The sequence below is a fragment of the Atractosteus spatula genome, chromosome 1 (genome assembly GCF_055471065.1).
Source record: "Atractosteus spatula isolate fAtrSpa1 chromosome 1, fAtrSpa1.hap1, whole genome shotgun sequence".
NCBI lineage: Eukaryota > Metazoa > Chordata > Actinopteri > Semionotiformes > Lepisosteidae > Atractosteus > Atractosteus spatula.
This window is the reverse complement of record NC_142706.1, coordinates 49,982,613-50,001,531: the sequence shown is the minus strand read 5'-3', so window position 1 is coordinate 50,001,531 and position 18,919 is coordinate 49,982,613.

Below are 18,919 nucleotides of genomic sequence, written 5' to 3'. Positions count from 1 at the left end.
AAACACTGCTGTCAATAACAATAGGTACAATCCAATAGACAGCAGTCTTTTTCTTGGCTTAACGGTAGTTCCAGTCCTCTGTCAGTGCACACAGCACTTGCACAATGACTACTATCAGGATGCAGGGAGCCAAGCAGAATCATATGCAAAGGGGAAGTCTGGCTGAGCAGTACAGCATCAACTCTCCTGCCATGCCAGGTGAGGGATGCCTGTACAGCAGAGTTTTAATTAACAGATGTGTCACTGGAGTGTGGGTGTGGGATTGATTAGTGGAACCCTGCTGGTGTAAAAGGTATCAGGCCAGCCGATCAATCAGCTCTCTTTCTCTCTCTCTCCTCTTGCTTGACCGACCTGAAGGGCAGCGCGAGCGAGGAGAGCTAGCCACTGCACAGTGGCCCCGCTCCCCACGCCACCTCCCAGAGTGTCATGGATGTTGGAAGGGCAAGCCGTGGAATGACAAGGAGAGCAATAAAGACCCTATGCGCAGCGGTAAAAGGGGCAACACGGGGTATAGCCCAGGCTCAGGGGTCAGACGATGTCGGAAAGAAACCTGTGTCCTTAGGCCACGGACAGGAGCGACCTGGTGCTATGCGGGTCTCAGGACATCCGTACCCTCAATGCTGAGCCAGGAGCAGAGCAGACACAGGACGTAAATAGGCTACCCAACAAGACACACTGTAAAGACATGAATAATCACGGGGAACTAGGCACAGGAGAGAAGTAGAGCACCCTCTAGGTGTACTGGGCGTGACACAGAGTGAGGCTCCGGAATAGCCCCGGGGCCCTTGTGGAGAGAACCAGCATGGCTGCGTCTTCAGCCGTGACACCAGTCAACAGACAGATGCACTGCAAAAGCAATGATCACCATCGCAATAGGAAACATTAACAGATAGAATTCAATTTGTCTCCAGACAAATGAGCCACTGCTTTCTAGTCTGCAAGTCGGCTGTCCTGATCCAAAAACAAAACTGACCGAAAGCGAATCATGTGCCCTTTCAAAGAAATTGATAACTGTTTCATTCAATGCTGCAAAGTCAATTCAATCGATTTGTGTTTTAGCTCCAGTTTCTGTTTGCTCTTGCATTTTGAAATCTTAAAGGTCCTGTGTGCAAACATTGATTTATTGTTTATCTGTGTTCGCCTGTCAGTTTACTTACCAAGCGCACTGCTTCCTGTATAGCAGATGACATACTGTAACTTCTCTGCTGCTGGGCTGAGTCATGATCTACTGCTCTTTGTACTCCTTGGAGACCGTTTTCAAACAGGACAGCTTCAAGTGTGTGATTTAACTCAGATTGATATGGGTATGTCCATTTGAGGATCAATAAACAACCCGGGACATTGAGCTTTTCCTGCCCTTTCCTGTTGTCCACGGTCATGTTATTATTGGTGTCTGTATGGAAAGTATCACAGAAAGCTTTTAAAACAGAAAATCAAATAAGTGCTAAATGTTCCTTGACTCTAGACGTCCAGCGTCTGTCTTCCAAAACTGGGCCCATCACCGAAGGGTTGTAGGTCTTTCAGATCTCTTAGAAGTTACTGTCAGAATGAGAACAAGGAAACAAATGTCTGTCGCTGTAAAGATGCACCCTTCTGATTTCTCAGGTTTGCCTTTTCTTGATTCACTGTAGTGCAACCACCAGTTCACTGTCACCTGATGCTTTGAAGATTTCGTTGCACCAAACTTTTTCATCATGAGAACTTAGATAGTGTGGCTAAGAACATGCAATGAAATAAGAGAAAGAGGAAAACAGATCACATAGTCTGAGACAAAAATGAATTGGAAAGTAATGGGAAGGCTGATAAAAAAGGCCCTTTGCTCATTAGTAACTAATTGATCCAAGGATCCTGCACAGCCATTTCTTCAGGGTCATGGCTTCAGCAACGTGTTATCACTATAGTAGTTTGTTCCAAATCCTTACAAATATTTGGATTAATAAGGACCTGCTATTCTCAGTTCAAATGCACTTCCCCATAGTTTCCATAGACTGTAATTCAAAATAGAATCTGAACTCAAGCTGCTGTTCTGGTAGGTCATTTCCAAAACTGTAATCCTCAGGCTCCTAATTACCAATTTACTTTGCCAATGCTTTTATTTGCCATCATTTATGCAGGTGTTTTACAGGAACAGTTCAGGTGAAACACCTGTCTCAGATCTGAGATTTGAGCCCATAACCTTCCAGTTGTGAGTCCAGAACCACAGCTCCCCTAAATCTTATTCAATACTGCTCAAAGCACATTTGCCCTCCCCCTTCACCAACCACTGTGTCCTTTGGTTTTTGTTCCACCCGAGGTCTTAATCACAAGCTAATTATTATTATTTGTTTATTTCATGCATGTTGGAAAGACAACCAGCACACACAGGGGTCTCTCAGGACAAGGGTTGCAAACCCCTGCTCTAGAAATAAGGCAGTTTGCTGTTAAAACACAGGAGACTGAGAATGGATAGATTGAACCACTGAAATAGAACACCCTTTCAAGCTGTACAAAATGCTATAAGTGTGAGCATGCTCTTTTTCAAAGGTTGAGAAATCAGTTTTTATCTTGTTTTAGGGCTATTTGTCTTCAGATAATATACACAGATAGTGCTCATGAATATATGCATCAGTCCTACTTACTGAGTTGTAATTTAAGGTCATTTTCAAAGGTTACTCTTCCAGATCAGCAAGAAGCCAGATAACCCGATTTGAACCTCGTCTGCAAATATGTTCTGACATTAGAGATGGATGTTTTAGATGCACGCTAATGTGATTTAAAGATGTAAAGCCATAGGTTAATCAGTGTAGTAAATTATAATCACAGAGTGAAGACATTCAACTAAACAGAGCTAGGGGAGTTGTTATTAAAGATGTTCTGAAGGTCACAATATCTGTACACTTCCTCCATGGTGTATTAATTGGTTGTTGCACTCAAACTTCTGATGAAAGTTACATTAGACTGTATATTTTCATAATGCAGGAAGAAAAACAAATTCTGTAAGCTCTGTTATATTAAATAAATCCTTGTGATTGAAAGTTTAAGAGCACAGGGACTCGGGCTCCTTCGGCCCAGACATTGTGGGGTCAAGCCAGGGTCAAGCTGGGGTCATGCTGGGGTCATCCAGTGTCCCTCTCAGCCTTCTGTGCCTCAGTGAGGGACAGGGGGTCAAGGGGTGAGCAACTCCGATAAGTGGCAGTGTTAGAGAAGGAAGCCTCGCTCATCCCTTGCAGTCTGGGTACTGCACCCATAAGCTTACTCTTATTGGCAGCTTCATATAGGGTGGATATATAAAGAACTATGCAGGGGGCAAAGGCAGAAATTTGCTGGCTTCTCTAGGGTGGCACTAACTAACATGTATGTTTCACTTACTGTAATTCACAACATATAGGGATATAGAGTCGTGCATACATACAGCAGGAACCAAAGAGAGCAGAGCTGCTGTATGTTTTTGACTGGGTTTATCTGATCCAGGGGACAGTAATTATTAATCATTCTGCTGCTAGCCCCAGGTCAAGGAGGGTAGGTGTCTGGGTCACTATATAATAACACTACAGAGCTGAATGACTAGGCTGATAGGAATGCTGCTAACGTACCTGACTCCTGGCTTGCTAACAATGCCTTATTCTTAGATTTGTTTGTAGGAATAGGAATAAGAATAAGAATGATCTTTTTCTTTAACAAGGCGTGTCCACACCTGCATAAACCACTTTGTGTTTTTTTTTTTCGTTCACTGCAGACATAGAAAGAGTGGCACGGAGATCTCATCTGAGGAAATGCACAGGCCTAATGGCCTAATGCATCCACAGCCATGTGTCTCTATCTTGAACACAATAAAAACTGGATGACATCATCCCCCTCATGTGGGAACAGGGGAGGTGAAGATGGTGGTGGATTGCTGTCCCCATCAGAGCCCTAGGAGCTCAGTGGGCACCCTGGGTAATACAATACACTACGCTATAGTCGCATAGTGTCTTTCATGCCACTGTGTAAAAAGAACATCAAATGAAAATAATCACACAGTTAAATAACAGGACAATGATAATTGATACACATCAAAATAAAAAAAAATGTATTAACAGACAAAACACCTTATACAACTGTAAAATATTAAGAAATCTCAAGTATAAAAATAGTATGTTTTTTTGTTCTTAAAACTGTGGGTGAAGATCTAACCCCTTAACTTTACCTCTAATCTTCATTCTCAGAAGAGAAAGAGAGATCAATCAACATCAAAGCACCCTGAGACTGACTGACAGACAGCTGACATGCACTGTGGTGCCAGTCAGTTCTGTGCTTTTACATAACTAAAACTACAGTAACTAGAAGGTAATGCAGAGATGCCAGCTCAGGAGTTAGACATGCTGTCTTTTCTGTTGTAGCAAGGATCCTAATAGCTGATTTTGTCCAGGCTGTAGTAATAAGGATTGTATGTTGAAATTACAAATACTACTTTCTCAGCATCATATGAGAGATTTACAGAATAGTAAAAACTTACTTTTGCATTTTTTATGTGTGACTTAAAACTTAAAGTAAAGAAAACAACTAGACTTCTCAATTTCAAATTAGTCACCGAAGTGTATTTTTGAGAAGTAAAGTTGTTACTGAGAACTACAGACACGTTTTCTGACTTATCAGAGTTTAGTTGCAGAAAAGTGTGGGACATCTAAGATGTTGTATCAGTAACACACTCGCAGATCAAAACATATCATAGCAGCAAAGGACAGCATTGAAACACTGTAAACAATGCTTACAAGTAATGTGAACAAAAAGAGAATAACATTGGACCATGAATAGAGCCCTGAGGGACACCACAAATAATATTTTTAATACGTAATCTAGACTTCACTAATGAAAAAAAAATGTTTCAATTACAGTTTAATAAATTAACCACCATGCCTAGCCATCCCCTAAGACTGTCAATTAAGATGGATCAATTCACTGTAACGAAAACAGCCTAAGATCCAGCAGAATCAGAAAGGAAGTACTATGTGACTCAGCACTCAATGATGAATCACCTGTTAATCTATCCAGGAATGTTTCTGTCCTGGAACTGAACTGAAATGCAGACAGAGACCTTTTCAAAATATTGCTTGAAGTTAAAATAATTTAACTATATAAATGCAACTTTTTCAAAGACTTTCTGCTGAAAAAAATCATATTTAATAATTCCTTCCAGTTCTGGAAACTCCACTCAAAGTGCTTTACACTTTGGGGACTCTCCTCCACCACTACCACTGTGCAGCACCCACCTGGATGATGCGATGCCAGCCAAAACGTACACAGTACGCTCCCCACACACCAGCTATCAGTGGGGAGGAGAACAGAGTGATGAAACAAATTCCTAGATGAGGTTTATTAGGAGGCCATGATTGTCAAAGGCCAGGGGAAATTTGGCCAAGACACCAGGGTTAACACCCATACTTTTTTGGACAAATGCTCCAGAATTTTTAATTACTAAGGAGAGTCAGGACCTTGGTTTTGTGTCACAATCAAAGGACAGAGCCTTTTTTACATTTTTTACATTACAGTATATACACTATACTGGGGCGTTAGACCACAAACCACAGTGTAAGCGCCCCCTACTAGTCCCGTTAACACTTCTTTCAGCAGAAACCTTAGTTTTCCCTCCAGATCTCCCATTTAGGTACTGACCAGGCTCACACCTGCTTAGCTTCAGTGGCTTGCCAGTTGTGAGTTACAGGGTGATATAACTGTTGGCTATATATGTAGAATATACTGTATATAGAAATAAGACACAGAAATTAAAAGACATAGAATGACTGGAAATAGTACTGAAGTTGCTCAGAACTGAAAAAATTGTGTTTAGTTAGAAAGGTTAGGGCAATTTAAAAGAGAATGTGTGTGCTTGCTCTGTTCTGTGCAGTGCTATCATCTCTATACCGAGTACGATCCAGACATGAGCCACAGCTTGTCAGAGATATACTATAGTGCAGAATAACATGATATGTAATAGGTGTTGCTTCTCTAAATACTGAATATTCACATCTGTCCTGCTGTGTTGCTTCGTCATTCAGTTTGTTCAGACATGTTACAGCATGTTGTTCAGAACTGTGTTGGGATTTCAAACTCACCTCCCTCTTCTTAAGACACTGTGCTGGTTTCCAAGGACAGCCATTAAGATTACTGCACACTCTAAATTTAGACTAGAACTAATGGCTCTATTTTTAAATTCTATACCAAAAAAACCCTTTTGTCAATAATAGTTGCTATCTTGATATGGTACAGAAAGCCTTTTGTATGAATAATACATACACTTAACATGCACCTTAAAAAGCTTCTTGTGTTTGTGAGCTCTGACAAAATTAAACGACGATTTCTTTTTCAGTATCTGCTATATTTTTCAATAGATAGCAATCCCATCTGCAGAGCACACTAGGGATTTGGGGAGTGAGCATTAAAGAGGAAACAGCTTGCTCACTGTCAGGCATCTCAATGAGTGGGATATAGCCAGCTAACACTCTGCAGTCTGGCCAGAGCTGAAACCAGGTACTGTGTCTGAAGTCCTGCACACAGACAGACTGCAGGAGCACAGTGAGATGGAGGGTGTGTGTTTGGCTCTGCCAGCAGTGGGACTCCTGTCACTGTGATAGACAAGCCTATAGACTGTTTACATGTGCTGCTCTCTCAAAGCCAGGCTTATTAAGCTTAACTTTCCAAATTACAGTATAGATCTTATTGGTACAGTACATGATAAATTGGAGATGCAAAGAAGCAATATTTAAAAAACAAAAATAAAGATAGATCCATGTGAAATCCTATTATTTGCAAGGAAACATGCTTCAAATCAAAAGCTTAAAACTTCACGTCCATTGTCCACCAGCACCTTGACTTCAGCATGCTCCCCCACATCCAGAAGGGCTCAGCACTCACCCCAGAGAGACACAGAGCTGTGGCACTCACTCTGTGGCTCACTTCCAGGGACAGATGTCTGAAATGACACCTTCTGTTGCAACATGTAGCTCCAGTGTGAGGAAGGAACATGTGTTAAAGTATTATTTGCATTTTGTTTTCTGAGCCAGTGGCTTTGTATGACATAGAGTGTCTCTGCCTCTGTTCTTTATAAATACGGTGCAGGAGACAGCATGACCAGGAGCAAGCCAGCATTGTAAGAGATACCGTATTATTTTCATTCTTTAACTGGGGGCTCTCTGTAGTGACAGGCCCTCTCTGCTAGGCTCTTATTGCAGTGTCATTAAAGCAGGGTGTCTCTGGAGAGCGGAGAGGGATAAACAGTGTATGTGAGCAAGCACTGAGGCTCTTCTCACTCCACAACAGCTCTCTTAAAAAAGATCTGACAGAGACCCTAAAGAAACAACTGATGATCATGATCTCTGACACTCCCTGATCAAGAGAATTGAGATTTGCGATTTGATGTAGAAATCTGTAAAACTGCAGGTTAAGATTCTTTTGAATGGGCAGGGTGATGGATAAGAAAAAAGAGAACACAGACACTCCAGCAGACAGTCATTAGGAGCTACATGCTGTCTTTTAAATCAAATCTTCAGTCAAAGTTTTAACCCATTAGTTCCAGAATATATTCGGCTGAAAGATGCAAGTGTGGCAATAAGGGAAGCACATAGAGAGATACAGGACATTATCAGACCTGTCTAGGATGCTTTCCTATTCAAACTATACAACCTTCTCATTTTCATGAGCTTAACAATATGTTCTGCTAGTTGTGCTTCTCCATCAGTGTGACAGAAAGCTGAAGCATACAGTCCCTGTGTCAACTTTGCCCACTCCAGACACACAGAAGCAAGTGCTTTTGTAATTCAGGCTCACACTAGAACTGAAACATGTTCTCGTCATTCCTCAAAAGGGTGTATCAGGAGGCCCCAGTCTGTCAATAATGTCAATAGAGTGTCTCTGTCACTTTCTGCAGTCCTGCAGCACCACATTGAAATCAGAGGATCAGATACTGTATATGCCTGTCGATATAGTGGTAGACAGAGTGAAACTCGATCTGAAAACCTTTCAACTATCAGGCCTCAATTGGCACCCTCTCACTGACATTGATAACCTCTCTTATCCTCAAGACTGGAATATTTGGGGGAGCCCCAAATGTATCAGAAACCACTGGAATCTCATTCACTATGCAATAAAACATTACTGTATTCAGCTTTCTTTCTGCAATGAGATAAGCGAACGTCAGCAAGGATGAGCACGGAGAGAGGTCACCCATCTCCTGTTCAGGCTTCATGTGTGGCGATGGGGGTGGCTGTGCTTCCTGTGCAGATTGCATATTTATATCTGTGATATATCTGTGATATAAGTGGTTCAACAGATGAAGCAGGAATAACATAAAGAGATGGACTTAATATGTAATCTGGCAGACAGAGACAAACAGAGAAAAAAAGGAGAGGAGAGATGGACTGGGAAGGAGAAAGACACAGAAAGGAGTTGTGGGACAGGCAGTGTCTGTAAACAGATGGCGGTGATAGTTTATGGCTCTTGTCTGCTTGCCTGAGGTGGTAATAGAGTGTTCTCAAAAGAGATTCCTCACTCTCAGAGTTTTTCTAGCAACCTTTTCTTCCAAAGTCCAGCTGAAACACCTTTTTATTCTTGGTTTTTATTCCATATATACTACTGTATGTATGGAGTGACAGTGATTAGAATTTCTACCTCGCAGCGGTGGGGCGCTAGATGCAGTTCCTGGGGTGCTATCTACTGTGTGTGGAGTAACCCATGTTTGAGTGGCTTTCCTCTGGCTGCTCTTGTGGCCCCTCACAGTCCAAGGACAGGCTAGTAGGTTAATTGGTCCTAGTGTGAGCGTAAGAATTTGTGTCTGTGTGGGTCCTGTAATGGACTGGTGTCTGATCCAGGGTGCACCCTGCCTTGCACCTGTTGTTTGCAGGGATAGCCTCTGGGCCACTGTGACCCTGAGTTGGTTAAACGGTTATTGAAAGTGACGTGATGTGTTGTACTGTGTATACTTTTCATTATACTCAGGAGTGTAAAGAAATAAGGGTTATCAAATATTATTAAAACAGAAGCTGTACTATCTGAATAGAAAACTGCACAAAAAGTCCCCCTGCTCAGTTCACTGAGGAGAGGAATGTGTTATACCAGACGTCTACTCTCTGCTCTCCACAGGATGTGCAATGGGATTCACATGCCCTCTGTTTTATTGCAAAACTCCAGTTGCTTAGTCATCAACAAAAATAAGAGTTTGAAGACAGTGAATAAGTTTCAAGTTACCAGTTCTGTCCTTAAATAAACCCTCAACAACCGATCACCATCAATCTGGCTGTATTGACACCACTGAGCATCTCCATGTTGAGTTATGGACTCATCTAACATTTCAAATTGAACCACTGCAAAAAAAAACATAGTAATGATAAAAAAAGTATCAAATTTGTACCCAATTTAGGAATGTGCCTCTTTAATATTCTGTGTCTGCAGTCACTCCAAACAGTTGGCTGTCATCAGCGTTTGAGATCTCTATGATAAACTGTTGCTAGGAGTTCAATTGCCATGGCAACCACAGGAGATATTAAAAAGCAAGAGAAAAGGCTTTTTAATGTCCTGTTGATTCACACAGCAATAGAGTAGTCAGTGATGGTACACAAGCCTTGGTGAGCTGTTTATTGGCCTTGGGCTGCCCCTCTGCAGAAAGCCGAAGGACATGCAGGAGCATGGTGTGCAAAAATCTGCGTCAGTAAACACACTTAAAACTGTTAAAGATTGAGGAGGTGCAGACGGCATCAAATAACCTGAAGCCTGCAAGTGGTTCATTGAGAGGCTCACAAATTACAGGCAAATTCTATGGAAACAACATGTGACAATATGGTCTCCCAATACTGTGTTAATTGTTGGGGAAAAAACAACTGCTTTCATTTCTGAATTTAAAGCTCCAAAGAGAAATGTTTTCTTGATAGTTCAGTATCCTGCTTTTGGTGTACAGTAAAAGCAAAGTGTGATATGCAGTGATCCTTCTGAAAGTAAAAATTGCCACAGAAGGCCTGTGTGTACATTTTCACACACTGAGGGGAGGATGTGCAGTGAAGATAACCTTTCTACTTACAAAACTCAAAGCTGTTCAAAAGAAGACAAATGAAACCTTACTGCAGCTCTAATAACAATCACTACAGTCCTAACTTAGATTATGCAGCTAAGCTGCTCGGAGGTTCAGAGAGAAATAAATAAAACAGTATTCTTACTTTTCAGAAGAACAGATATGATCTTTTTAGCTCCTTAGTGCTCAGTTCAAGTTCATCAATCTCCTCGCTGCATTGTGTAGGCTGGTCACTGTCTCTCCAGCTCAGCACCTGTCTACAGCTCGCTCTTTTTTCATTGCTCCCTTCCTTTCATTCTCTATTAACACCATCTTTCATCTCTACCAGTTTACAGTATGTATCGGGTGATTAAAATTGCATTAATTCAGTTGAACCCTGGCCTTCTGTTTGCAAGCATTCTTGAGATTTTAGATTCTAGTGGTTTGCTAATCATTGTATTGTGTTATCAGCTGTGAATCTGAGTAGTTTGTTAACTTTATCAGAATCTAGATCACTAATTCCTAAACTAGGAAGGAAGAGCAGTACATGTCCCTGTGGTACTACACTAATTACATCACCTCAGTTTGAACATTCACTCCTTATCTGTACTTTCTGTTTTCCATTTAATCCTATTTCCATGTAGTTATAGTTATTATTTCAAGAATTTTACATGTAATGAATTCAGATTTACTGATCTACCTGTATAATTACATGGTTGGGGTTTCTCACTCTTCTTATAGGTGGGGACTACATTAGCTATTCTCCAGTCCCTGGTACTAATCCTGTCTTGTGAGGCTATTAAACAAGTTGCATCAATGGCTTCTGGATAATATCTTTTGTTTCCTTAAGGTTATTTGGTAAAACACTGTCAGGCCCTGGAGACTGTGTTATCTTAAGTGATTCTAGTACCTGAATTACTGCTCACTGTTTCTGCTTTCTCTGTGCTGCTCTTGTTTAATACAAACTTTGTTCTTCCTCAGCCAGAGGCAAGTCGTCAGTTCCTTACTTAGTGAAGACATAAAAGAAATTTCATTCTATACACCAGCTATGTCACTTTTGTCATCTAAAACTTTCCAGTTGTATTTATGAGATACTTTGTTTCATCCTTTACCGCTCCCTTTCTGTTCTAATACTGAAGAAAACATGCTATTTCAGCCTCCATTGCAATATCACTTTGTATCTCTCTGTCTTTCTAGTATATTTTATTACCCTCCCTGGGACTGAAAATAATAAAAAGATCTGTTTTCTGTCCAATATTCTGTTTCCAATATTTAGAAATCCCCAACATGATTTTCCCGTAGGGAACACACACTTCAATCGCTTGGCACTTTAACATCACAGCATGCCCTATGTGATAATTGAACCTTACATGAGTGAAAGGTAATAGTAATAATTACATTATTGTCGACGTTTCCACGCAGCAGAATAAGCCTTTGTTGCTGAAGCTGCTGTGAGCTTATGAGCTCAACAACAGCGAATAATGTGGAGCCCAGGGCTGAGCTGGTCTTCCCACAATCCGAGCTCACTCCACGCAGGGGCCAGAGACACAGGGAATCTGAGCGACAAGAGAGGCATACGGAAAGACTGGAGGTAGCACCCCGTTTCTGACAAGAATTGTATCAGCCACATGCTGTATAACAACATTTTCAGACTAATAATCATTTCATTCCAATGAGGCTATTGACGTACACTGTTTATAACATCTGGCAATCTCCCAGGAGTCGCTGGAGACTGATTCTGGGGAGAAGGTGGTCTGGTCCGCCCTCCTTAGCCTGTTACAACTCAACCCTCACCAGAAGTTAGCTGTTAGAAAATGGGTGACATGTCTATTCACTCTTCTAGATCTTTCATAAAGGCCACTGATAGAGATGATAAAAAACAGATGTCCTTGAATTAGTTCCTACTAGTGACTTAATGGTATGTTTTGGTATGTTTTTATCCAGTTCTTGTGTACACAATAACTGAATTTTAAGTCTGGGTTATTAGTCTTTCATTAGTAAAGCTTTCTCACAGTCCCAATATAACATCCTGCATAGTGCTTACTTGCTCAGATACCAAAGTTCACCTAAGTGCAATCTGCCTCTTCCTGTGAAGAATAAAGGCTGCACACACTTGAGAGCAGAGGAGAACCAGGATGACATTTCACACAGTGTAGGGCAGCTCAGCATGTTTTTTACTCCTGAAAAAAGCATCCAACTGATCAGTATAATACAGTCTTCACAGTTTTGTTCTATCCTCCTCCCTCTCTTCTCCCCTAGTTCACATTTTGCTGAGTCACAGGTTACCTCACTCCACATCCTCCATCCTCTCCCTGGACACAGTCCACATACTGTACACTTTCCAAACACACTGGAACTGCACGCTCCTAATTCTTCCTAAAGAAAGAAAAAACAGTTCACAAGAAATAACAACACCCAATGAGAACACGCATTGAGGAATGTGTACTGAGGAGTCAGGTGTAACAAACTTTGGCCTAACTCACCGCGCTGGCCGCAGGACGAGGAAGTCAGGAGCCCCTGTAGAGAGAGGAGTGAACCAGAGGGCAGCTCCACAGGGGGAGAGGGGCTGGAGGGGGGCAGCAGACAGAGGAGCACAGGGAAGAGACAGGAGCTCACTGCTGTTTCCAGCTCTACAGGAAGTGCTGTCATGGAGGATCATGAGTTTCAGGAGCAGGGATGAGGGAGACCAAGCTTGCTATTGTCCCTTCTGAGCATTTGTTAAAAACTCTTTTTATCCCAGCTGTGTAATGATGTGTAATATTTCACCATCGATGAAACAATGTAGTTCCAGGTCCCATTGTCCTTGTACAGTATGTTCATGAGAGTGTACAGCATCTCATACACTCACACCTGGGCCAATTGTTTCAAAAGCCATTAACTTATAGTGCCAGTACTTTTTTGGACTGTGTGAGAAACCCATGTGAACGCAGGGAGAACATACAAACTCCAAGAAGACAGCACCCTAGGAATTGAACCCAGGGCCCCAGCCGCTGAACCACTGTGCTGCCCATTTGTATTTGCTTACCATGTCCATGTATAGAGCATCAAAAGAAACAGATTACTTATATCTGCAACAAATTCACTAAGGTATTAATAGCAAAATGACAAAAAAAAAACTACAGCAGGTGTACTGACGTGTTATAGAACAAACAAGAGACAGCTCAATTCATTAGGCTGATTACCATTCGTCTCCGACAGGGCCGATGAACAGGAAGTCCACTGTGAACGTAGGGGGCTAAACCGTGAGTGGCCACTCACACAAGCTGTGCGTGTTTGACGCAAGCTTTGCACCAGGTTGCAGATTCTGTCTTGTGACATACTGTTCCTCTCATAGAGCCTGGACAAACATGTGCCTGTTTACTGGTCTCTGAGCCCTTGGTGCCCCACTGAGGGTCCTGACTACATAAGAACTCCTTTACGTCTACCCCAGTTTGTGTGGATGATGATGATGACTGCTACGGCATCTCATCTGGAACATTCCGGCGCTCTCTGTGTACAGGTACCTGCCTCAGACTCCTCTCCTTTCTGTAAACTCTCAGCCTCAGACCCTCCTTCTCTTCTCCTTTCATCTCACTGCATGGTTGGCATGGAAACCGCTGCTGCCACAGTGTGTGTTAATGTGTTAATAAAGGGGGAAATGATTCTACCGAGTTTCAGAGCTTCATAAAGATCGGATTACATGCTCTGAAAGAGTGCAATGAGCTGTGTGCTTGAGAGCAGCTAGTCCCTGGTGATGTGAGTGTTTTGAGGGTTAGACTGGTCCCTTGCAGGCACTGCTGCTCCTTTAACTTTCCAACAGCTGTTTCACTCCTGTATCTAGGGGCCCCAGTGCTACCAGCCTGTGACACGGTGACCGTGAGAAGGCACGATCAAACTATTAAACAGGATGACACAAAAAGCAAATTTATCATACTGTAGATGCACAAAAATGCAAAAAAAGAAAAAAAAGGAAGAAAATCATTCCATTGAGAAGTGAATCACATACCCATGCTATTATAGTATTTTAACAAAGGGCAGCCTGTCTGTAGGACAATAAATGCAAATGCAGTAGAGTGGTTTAAGTCAATTTAAGTCTCCACCCAACCTTGTAAAAGAGATTTTATTTCCAGACTTTGACCAGTAATCATCAAGCCTAAAGACCTACAGCAGCAGGAGATCCACCCCTAAGTACAAGCAGTCAAGGTCAAGGGTTTTTCTCTAGGCCAAACGGTGGATTCAAGGCCCGGGTGGGATGACACCCTCAATCAAGATATTTCACCTAAATTGCTCTGGTAAGGCCCAGTTGTGTCAATGTGTCTCCCGGTCATCATTGTAAATGAGATTTAGTTCCCACTCGACTTATCATAAAATAAATTATAAAAAAAAACATTAGCAGACCCCTTCACCCAGCACAATTCACAAGAAAATCTTGCTGTATCCTTTTCTGTAGATTTCTCTGTGAGTCAGTCCCACTTACTGTAGGTCCTGACACGTGCACTGTTGTCATCAAAGATGTCATCAAGATGTAGACCAAAGTGAGGAAAAATAGACTCAGCAGTTAGTGTAAAATGCCACCAGGCAGTGGGTTGACTTTCCTCCAAATTTCTAGAGGGTTTATGATAGCCAGAATCATTTGATGGGAGAAAGTCCTGCCCTTGGGAGCAGCAAATAAATAATCTAGGAGTCTAATAGGCTGAATTAAAGATTCCTCACTCACCATAAAACCATGGCCTCCAAATCCAACCATGTCTTAAACACCCTCAAGTCAAAACTCCAGTAACAGGATTTAAAATGAGGTACAATCAGATCCCAAGAAACTTCTGTAAAGAAGTGAGAACTGTCACATAATCTAGTCATATTTGCTTTAATTTCATTTAGGGTCTCCTTAAGGGAGATCTAAATACTTTTAGAAATAAACCCTGGGGATTGCCACCGAATAGGAATATGCAGTGGTAGAGATGTCCTGCCAGTGGTACTGAAAGGCATAAGAAGAGTTTTGAGGTTTTCTACGCCCTTCATATTCAACTAGTAATAATTTTGATGTAAGTGCGTAGCTATGTCAGCATGCGTAGACCACAAAGGAACAAGTAATAGGTTCATTCCATGCCGAAAAGAGAAGCAAAGAAAACACAACATTTCGGCTGTGGAGCCTTCTTCAGGTGTTGGAATGATGGTTTAGAAACAGAGGGGGGAAAGTAGCCCAGGGAGGAAGAGGAACGATAAAGAGATCTAGAAAAAGATTTAAAGGAAGCCATAGTGGGTCGCAGCAGAAGTAGGCAGAAGTAGTTCAGGCGGGTAGCTGCGTCAGCATGCGTAGGCTGCAAAGGAGCAAGTAAAAGGTTTATTCCATGCTGAAAAGAGAAGAAAGAAAACACAACGTTTTGGCTGTGGAGCCTTCTCCGGGTGTCTATAACAGGATGTGTAGTGGGCATATGTATCAATATTCATTTTTATAATGAGTATCCTACCAAGGAGCACAGTCTTTTAAAATAAAAAGAACTAAAGAAGAAAAGAAAAGGAGTACTAGAACACAAACTCTTGAGATAGAAACTAGTACATCAGTAGGGGATTATCATGTAATTTAATCCCTGCATAATGGCTAATGGAAAGCAATGGAGATGAATACTGCATTAGTGGTCACAGTGTTCTGGAGAGACAGAAAAGTTGGAAAAGGGAGTGATGTGTCACTTTACTTCAAATGATGCATTCAGGCAGAAGAAATGATCTTAACTGAATCATGGGTCTCACAATCTAAAGGGGTCAAAAGGCACAGTAAATGAAATGAAATGCCAGACGTGTAATGACTGCTTTCCTACACAGTATGTCAGAGCACCTACGAGAGGGAATGGCTATATTGATCCCATCAACAATCAAGACAGATGAAACAAACAGACGTGAGTAATCCAATAGAGAATAACAATCATAACATGGTGTGGATTGAAACTGTACAAGCGGAGTGCAATTCAAAGGTTTATATTACCAGCAAAGCAGAGTGAGACAGAGCTTAATAAAGAAAGGTAGAATGGGATAGGATGGACATTAAAGCTGTGGAGTAAAGAGTGCGCCAGCTTCTTAGTGCACAGAACAAGCCTAATCTCAAACATGAAACATATTAAGAGAAGCACTTTATAAATTGCTTAATAAAAGAAAGGTTTGATGAACTGTAAACTCAGGTGAAAAGTGTATTAGAAAGGCCAAGACATAGATTGAAGAGAGTATTACAATAGATAGTAATTCAAAAAAGTAAAGCATGGAGTGTTTAAAAATAAGCTTAGGAAAATTTTAGATGATGAAAGGGAACTGTCTGATGTAATAAATGAATATTTCACTCAAGTATGCACCATGGAAAAATTCAATACCTTACTCCAGGCATCGAAAGAACAAAGTTCAATATTAAATAGTATTAACATAAGAGGCAGAAATGTTTCAGGTACTACAACTTACAAGCACTTAAAATTAATTTCTTACTTAACTACATAAGGAAACAAGAGATGTTATTTACAGGCCTTTAAGAAACACCTCCAGCGACCTCTCAAGACAGGCATAATAGCAATGGCCTAGAGTGTTTCTGATGTAGCACCCATCCATGAACATAGAAAATGAAACTGAGTCAAGTAATTACTAACCAGCAACCCAACTACATATAAAGTGAGAAAAACAAAATTGAGGAATAAACTAGAAAATCTTCCGTATGTTAGGAATCTAGGAGATTGTCAACTTAGATTTAGAAAAGGAATGTTAGGCTTAGCTAACTTGCTAGAGATCTTTGAATAAGCACCAGCAGTAGTGCATCATATCCTATGATGTGCAGTATTTACAATTTCAAAAGGTGTTTGGGTAACATTCTTCACATTAGATAAAATCTCAATATACATAAAGGAAATTCATGTTCTTGCATTTAGAACAAGAAAATGGACATTAAACAGAGAGTACAGATAAGGAGTGATGTAATTTGCAAAATACAGTACCACAGGGATCTACATGTATATTAGGATCACTGCTCTTCCGGATTTATATCAATGCTCTAGATTCTAGATTGAATTGAAAACTATACAGTTGTTCCCATTGTGCCTGTATTACGCCGACAGGCTAAATGAGGAGATAAGACTATGACTCAAGAATTCAAAATTCTCCAAGTCATTGGAGGCAACTGTGGGCTACTTCAAAATCAGTCTTTGTGAAAGACAAACCAGAGGACTCAAGTGTAAACTAGGGGAAAGTGCATTTAAAATTAAAAAACAGAAAGTAGTTATTTACCCAAAGCTACAGTATGTGGAAGTCTGGAAAGCTTCACAGCCTTCAGGATCCTAACTTTGTTTAAGAAACTATGACGACCAATCAATTGGCTACTGAAAAAATTAATTAGCTAGATGGGTCTAATGGCTTCCTCAATTTACAAACTGTTCTTATTTATCTAAGACAACAGTTTCATTTTCTGCAGAGATTGAGTGGCTACTAACTAAATTACTTAATCTTGGCCAGGTCTGTACTGATTTCAGAATTATAGAGATGAGAAGAATAGCCTTGGAAAGCTTTATTAACATGCTCAAATAGTATAATACTGTTATTGTCCATTTTGTGCAAGTAACCGACTAGGGTCTTAAGCAGGTTTGTAGTAGATCTGCTTGTGTACTTTTGCCTTTCAGACTGGACAGGTTTCCAGCCTTAATCTTCACATTATGATGTTGTTCTGCTTCTAACTGCAGGATTTTAGTTTTTATCTGAGAAATCCATTCACTGTGTTTCTTCAAGTTAGAAATAAAAAACAATACAACAACGCTATAAAGCATCTGATAGGTTCCCATGAAAACTGAGGGCTAATTTAAGGATTGTTGTTTTTAATCTCTTAAAGATCAGACTGTTAGAGGGATGTTTTAAGATAGTTTCATCACACAGAATAAAGAGTTAAAACACCAGCATGTATTACAGGTATTTCTGGAAGTAAACTCATGTGAAAAGAGACAGCTTGAGGAGTGGCTATATGACAGGAGTGGAAATGTACTGCTGCAAAGATGAAGAAACAAAAATATAGTCAGTTGTGTGTCTGCCTGACAACTAGTTCTTGAAACAAGTATTTCTCAAACCTGAGGCATCATTGCTTTGACATCTTCCTCAAAGGTTTGGAAGCATTCAGAGGCACAAGAGGAAAGTGAAGGCACAGGGAAGACAAGGGATAAAAGGACAGGGAAGACACAGGGAAGACATTGAGGAAAACATGGGATAAAAGGACAGGGAAGGGACATAACATACAGTAATAAGTGATAAACAGGCATTTAGTCCTGGATTTTGAATTACTTTAAGGAGTATTTCCCCATAGAGTCCAAAGTCTAATGAGGTAAAAAAGAAAACTGTGGATCAAAGTTTTTCAAGTGCTTTAAGTGTTTGTCTTTCCTCTATGCAGATAAGTAGGAGATCAATCCAGTTTAATACTATTAAGCATCACGATCGCATGACAAAAACGACCTTCAGTATCACTGCTAAAACCAATGACAGTAATATTTATCTTCCCATGCAGGAATGAGCAATGACTTCATAATGCTTAATTTGAAATCTGTGAACATCAGCAGACCTGAGATGGGTCCCCTGAAGTGAAGCAAATTGAACATTCTAGCAATGTAAATCTAAACATCGGCACTGAAGGAGATTTAAAGAGCACACAGTACTGAAGGACAAGCCACTCCCTGGGAGCTGCAATAGACGTAAGAATGACTTTCAATTCATATGAATGATAATTACATCACCTAACAATAAAAATAATAAAACAGTGAACATATATGTGCTTAAACAGTAAATTCAAATTTATTCTAATTAACATGAACATGCACAAAATTAATTCCTCCAGACCTGGCTAGATGAGAGTGCTGGCAGCCCACTCTTCTGTCAATCTATTCTTCTATTGTTATTGGAGAGACTCTGACATGCCAACCCATGTGCAACATAGTTCTC